The sequence below is a fragment of the Myotis lucifugus genome, unplaced genomic scaffold (assembly GCF_000147115.1).
Source record: "Myotis lucifugus unplaced genomic scaffold, Myoluc2.0 scaffold_6093, whole genome shotgun sequence".
Taxonomy (NCBI): Eukaryota; Metazoa; Chordata; class Mammalia; order Chiroptera; family Vespertilionidae; genus Myotis; species Myotis lucifugus.
Genome location: NW_005877141.1, coordinates 1,829 through 7,980, shown reverse-complemented (window position 1 = coordinate 7,980; position 6,152 = coordinate 1,829). Strand labels below are relative to the sequence as shown.

Sequence of the window (6,152 nt, the reverse complement as noted above, 5' to 3'; positions counted from 1 at the left end):
CAAGCCCCTGCTTGCATCACATCTGCTAACATCCTATTGGCCAAAACAAGTCACACGGTGTGCCAGTTATCAATGTATTGACTCTCCTCTCTAAGCTCACCCTTCCATTTTGGCTCTAATAGACTGATTCTTTCAGTATTTCTCCTTTAAGAGAGCACAATGTTAACAGTTGTCAGTAGAGGACGCTGGAGAGATGTTGCACAAAAGAGGGGGCTTCTCTCCCAGTTCTAGCTGCATGTTCTTGCCATCCTCCCTGGCTCCTGCTGTGCTTGGTCAGTGGTGCAGGCGTGTGAGGACACATGGTGGTGCCCTGCCCCAGGCACACACCCAGAGAAGGAAGCCCCTTTGTGGCCTGGCAGCCCCACTGGACTGCTGACCACCTCCATGCTCCCCACCCCAACTCCCTCTATGCACCCACGTGGCAGCCTGGGCTTGCCTCGGCCAAGATCTGGCTCCCATGCCCTCCAGGTGTGGACACTGCACACTGCAGTCCTCACACTTCCAAGTGGCTCACTTGTGTCCCTGAAGGCTGCTTCCTCTTGCCTGGCAATTGTGAACAGGTCTGGCTGGGACAACTGGTGGGTGAGCTGCAACCACACCTTCCCTGATGAGGTCTGAATCCTAGCTTTGGGGAAGGGTCACCCTTCTAAGTTTGTTCTTTCTTGGGGCCCTCACTTCAGAGGTACCTTTAGAGTTTTCTTTGAACCTTTGTAATTACTCTCCTTTTATAGCACAATAATTATTTATATTAAACTTTCCCGGTTTAAGTATGGTTTCTGTCTCCTGAGTGCCCCAGACTGATACATATGGCCCAGGCCAGAGTAAAGGGGTGCAGAGCACACAAAACCCACTAAAGACATTGCTATTTAGTAGAATGTGGTATCAAGGTCATTTATCTGTATTTGGCAATAAAGCAAGTTGCCACCAGGGGGCACCCGGATTTGAACCGGGGACCTGTTGATCTGCAGTCAAATGCTCTACCCCTGAGCTACACCCCCTTGCATAGTAAAAACTCCTCCTTGCCTTACTTCATCTGTGTAACCCAAACATTCCATAGTGTACAGTAAGTTCTATTCATTCCTGGTTGGCTGATGAAACTGGTGGACCCATCACAGACTGACTGGAGATCCCTCTCTGGCCATGAGGTCACCTTTCCATTCCCCAGAGAGCCTTCCCTTTTCTCACAGACATGTTTTCACTCTAGCTCCTGTGGGGCAGCACCAGGTTTGAGAACCTGAGTCCCCAGATCCCGCCTTCCTTCCCTCCTCCTTCAGCTCTGCCCCATCCTCCCAGCCTCACTGCCACCCCCCACCCCTTGCTTCACCCCTTCCTTCTCCTCCCTTCTGGCTTCTTCACATATTTCACTCTGCACTCCTGCCTCCTCTCCCTGGCCTAGTCCCTGCCGGGGCCATCTCCTAGGGTCTTGACTGAACCCAGGGAGACAGCACTAGAGTAGCAGAAACCCCTGAATCCTGGGAAAACAACCCAGGAACTAGGGTGAGGCCCACAGCCCCCTACCACCAGCCCACGGTCTGTGGGCAGAGGTCCCTCTTTCCCTCCGCCCCACGTGCCCATTTCCATGTGCCCATTTCTCTCCGCAGACCTTCATTCACATGGTGAGGACACACACCAGTCCTTCCTGAAAGGCACAGGCCCTAAAGACACCAAGGATTTAGAGGAAGGACAGTAATCTCAGGGGTATGTTACATGGCATCCAAGACCAGTGATATTCACATTAGGGAGACCACAGAGGGCACTGAGCTACGCAATGGAAGACCAAGGCAAAAGGGGAGGCCTTTTCTCATTCCTGTGCAGTTTACTTATTCATTACTTTGTTATGCAGGGAACATATTTCACTCTAAAACTATAATCTAAATTCTAAATAAGTACTTACTCCAGTGAGAACCAATCGTTGCTCTCTCCAGCATGTTTCCAACATAATCAACCTGCTACCATGTTACTGGCTGCTTGTCCAGCCTATAAAATAACACCTTGTTATTAGGGGATGCAATAGTTTGTATGGAAAACAATACAGTAATTAATAAATAATAATACAGGAACAAACTGTTTCAAATATTCACAACTGTAAACCTACTTTCCCCCCACCCTGTATATGACAGGAGACTAAGCACATCAACTCACTAGGTAAGGAGAAAGTTGATAAAGTTCAATAACGAATCATGATTTTAAAAAAACAACAACCTCATAGCAAGTTAAGAATAGAAATAAATTTCCTTAACTTGATGAGTAGAACCCCGCATTAACCTCCAGCAAATACAATACACGAGAAGCAGTCCTGTTAGATTCATAAACATGGAGGCCTATCATCACCCTTACTATTCAATATTGTACGGAGGGTCCTAGCCTCTATAAGAAAACAAGAAAATGAAAAGAAAGGAAGGATTGAAAAGAGACAAACTGTCCTTATTAGTAGATACTATGATTGCCAACACTAAAAATAGAGAAAAATCATTAGAATCAAGATAGTTCAGCTACATTGCTCAATGCAAAATCAAAATACAAAAATGAGTATCATTCCTCATAAACCAGCAGTAACCAGCTAGATGATGAATTAGGGTAAAAATCCTCTTACTAACAAAAACAAAAATCATAAGGTAACTAGAAATAAAGTTACATAAGTTCTTTATTGACAAAATTATAAAATAATTTTGCTGAAGGCTATAAAGGAAACCTGAATTAATGGAGATGATTCCATAGTCATGGATGGGGAACTCAATATTATAAGAATGCCAATCCTCTTCAATTCAACAATGTGGTTCATTGTAATTTCAGCAAAGATTGAAAAGGACTCTATTAGAACTTGAAAAAACAAGAGGTTTAAGACCAGTGGTAACAATTTAAGATATGAAAACAAGGTCAGACATGTTCTGCCACATGGCAAGACTTACAAAGTGAATGTAATCTAACTAGTGAGCGTAGGAATAGATAGACAAATGAATGGAACAGGACATGTGGCCCATGCATATGTGGGAACTTGGTATATGAAAAGGGAAACTGTGATGATTAATTTTATGTGGAGAGGAACCAAGATGGCAGCATAGGTTAACGCCGGAGTTTGCTGCCTCGAACAACCACTTCAAAAATACAACTAAAAGACGGAATGGACATCACCCAGAACCACAGGAATGCTGGCTGAGGAGAGATTCTACAACTAGAAGGAAAGAGAAATCCATACCGAGACTCAGAGGAGGCGCAGTGCGGAGGTGAAATACTAAGGTTCGGAGTGCATGTGGAGCGGGCCGGCGGCGGAGGGCGCGGTTGCTGTTTTCAATCGGGAGGGAGTTTCAGACTCTGAGCTCCAGATCCGGGCGAGTCTCTAGGGACCCAGACTCAAACGGGAGAAGCGGGAAGGCAGCTTTCTCTCCGAGGTTTGCAGCGGTTGCAGAGCCGCTGGGGACGGAACTGAGAGCAGCCATAACTGCTCATCCCGCCCGCCCTGTAGATCCCCTGGGACCTGCCCCGCCCAAGCCCTGCACAGAGGCATTTGCCGGATAGCCTCAGGCAAAGGCTAGATTAGCACTGCCCTAGAGATTCAGCACAGAAGCTCTCCCACTGCAGACACAGCTGACTCTCATAGCCAGTTAGCCTGGAGGTGAATTCACCCCTAGTATTGCCGACAACAATTAAGGCTTAACTACAACAAGATTGCGCACAAAGACCACAAGGGGGTGCACCAAGAAAGCATAAAAAATGCGGAGACAGCCGAACTGGTTTGGCTCAGTGGATAGAGCGTCGGCTTGCGGACTGAGGGGTCCCGGGTTCGATTCCGGTCAAGGGCATGTACCTGGGTTGCGGGCACATCCCCAGTGGGAGATGTGCGGGAGGCAGCTGATCGATGTTTCTCTCTCATCGATGTTTCTAGCTCTCTATCTCTCTCCCTTCCTCTCTGTAAAAAATCAATAAAATATATTTGAAAAAAAAAATGCGGAGACAAAAAAACATGACAGAAATGGAGGATATAGAGCTAAAAAACGCACTTTTGAGGGCTTTCAATAATTTGCTAGAAACTGCCGATAAACTTGATGAGAGCCTCAAGAAATCTAATGAGACCCTCGATGTTGTGATAAAGAACCAACTAGAAAGTAAGCATACACTGACTGAAATAAAGAATATTATACAGACACCCAACAGCAGACCAGAGGAGCGCAAGAATCAAGTCAAAGATTTGAAATTCTAAGAAGCAAAAAACACCCAACCGGAAAAGCAAAATGAAAAAAGAATCCGAAAATACGAAGATAGTGTAAGGAGCCTCTGGGACAGTTTCAAACGCACCAACATCAGAATTATAGGGGTGCCAGAAGAAGAGAGAGAGCAAGATATTGAAAACCTATTTGAAGAAATAATGACAGAAAACTTCCCCCACCTGGTGAAAGAAATGGACTTACAGGTCCAAGAAGCGCAGAGAACCCCAAACAAAAGGAATCCAAAGAGGACCACACCAAGACATATCATCATTAAAATGCCAAGAGCAAAAGACAAAGAGAGAATCTTAAAAGCAGCAAGAGAAAGAGACTCAATTACCTACAAGGGAATACCCCTACGACTGTCAGCTGATTTCTCAACAGAAACTTTGCAGGCCAGAAGGGAATGGCAAGAAATATTCAAAGTGATGAATACCAAGAACCTACAACCAAGATTACTTTATCCAGCAAAGCTATCATTCAGAATTGAAGGTCAGATAAAGAGCTTCACAGATAAGAAAAAGCTAAAGGAGTTCATCACCACTAAACCAGTATTATACGAAATGCTGAAAGGTATCCTTTAAGAAGAGGAAGAAGAAGAAAAAGGTAAAGATACAAATTATGAACAACAAACATGCATCTATCAACAAGTGAATCTGAGAATCAAGTGAATAAATAATCTGATGTACAGAATGAACTGGTGATTATAGTGAATCAGGGACATAGAAAGGGAATGGACTGACTATTCTTGGGGGGGAAAGGGGAATGGGAGATGCGGGAAGAGACTGGACAAAAATCATGCACCTATGGATGAGGACAGTGGGTGGGGAGTGAGGGCGGAGGGTGGGGCGGGAGCTGGGAGGAGGGGAGTTATGGGGGGAAAAAAAGAGGAACAAATGTAATCTGAACAATAAAGATTTAATTAAAAAAAATCAATAAAATATATATATTTAAAAAAAATTTTATGTGTTGACTTGAATGGAAGAAGGGATGCCCAGAGAGCTGGTAAAACAAAAACTTCCAAGTGTGTCTGTGAGGGTGTTTCGGGAAGAGATTAGCATAAAGAAGATGGACTTGCCCTGACCGGCAAGTGGATAGAGCGTAGGCCTGTGGACTGAAGGGTCCCAGGTTCGATTCCGGTCAAGGGCATGTACCTTGGTTGCTGACACAACCCCGGTGGGGAGTGTGCAGGAGGCAGCTGATCAATGTATCTCTCTCATCGATGTTTCTAACTCTCTATCTCTCTCCCTTCCTCTCTGTAAAAAATCAATACATTTAAAAAAAAAAGAAGATGGACTTCACCAATGTGGGTGGGCGTCATCTGGTCTGTTGAGGGGCCCAGAAGAACAGAGGCTGAGGAAGGGTGAATCTGCTCTCTGTTGAGCTGGGACATATCTATTTTCTCCTGCCGTGGGACATTAAGTGCTCAGTTTATGCCTGTGGTCCCAGCATAAATAGAAACAGCATTTCCTTTCACCCTCAAAAGTTTCCTGGATGATAAATATATGGTCCCCCTATATATATTGAAAATGGAGTCACAAACTAGTGGGGAAAGTACCAAATTATTCAACATATGGTACTAAAATAACTGATTTCCATATTGAAAAACATTTTTGAACCCTCGCCAAACAGAATGGTGGATTCCAGGTGAATTAAAGACCTTAATATGAAAACTTTAAAACTATTTGAATTAAAAATGTGAATCTTTATACTCTCAGGGAAGGGAAGGATTTCTTAGCACAAGAGGCAAAACAACATTTAGATTGTCTTGTCTCCATCGGGATAAAAAGTAAAATGTTATTTTAACTGTGGTAATAGTTGTCTCTCAATGGTGAGAGACGTGTACACCTGAGATATTTCACTTGAGCCCTGCCTCTCAGTGTCATGGAAGAAATGCTTTATCTTCTCTTTCATTTCCAGAACTCATGCAAGCACTCCTAACAGCCAATA

The 6,152-nt window shown here is 44.4% G+C and overlaps 1 non-coding gene across 1 annotated transcript; it reads right to left on the bottom strand.

Annotated features, from left to right (window-relative positions):
• Positions 1 to 926: 926 nt before the first annotated feature.
• TRNAC-GCA lies at positions 927 to 998 on the bottom strand. Its single transcript has one exon. It is a non-coding gene; the product is annotated as a tRNA-Cys (tRNA).
• Positions 999 to 6,152: the final 5,154 nt, after the last annotated feature.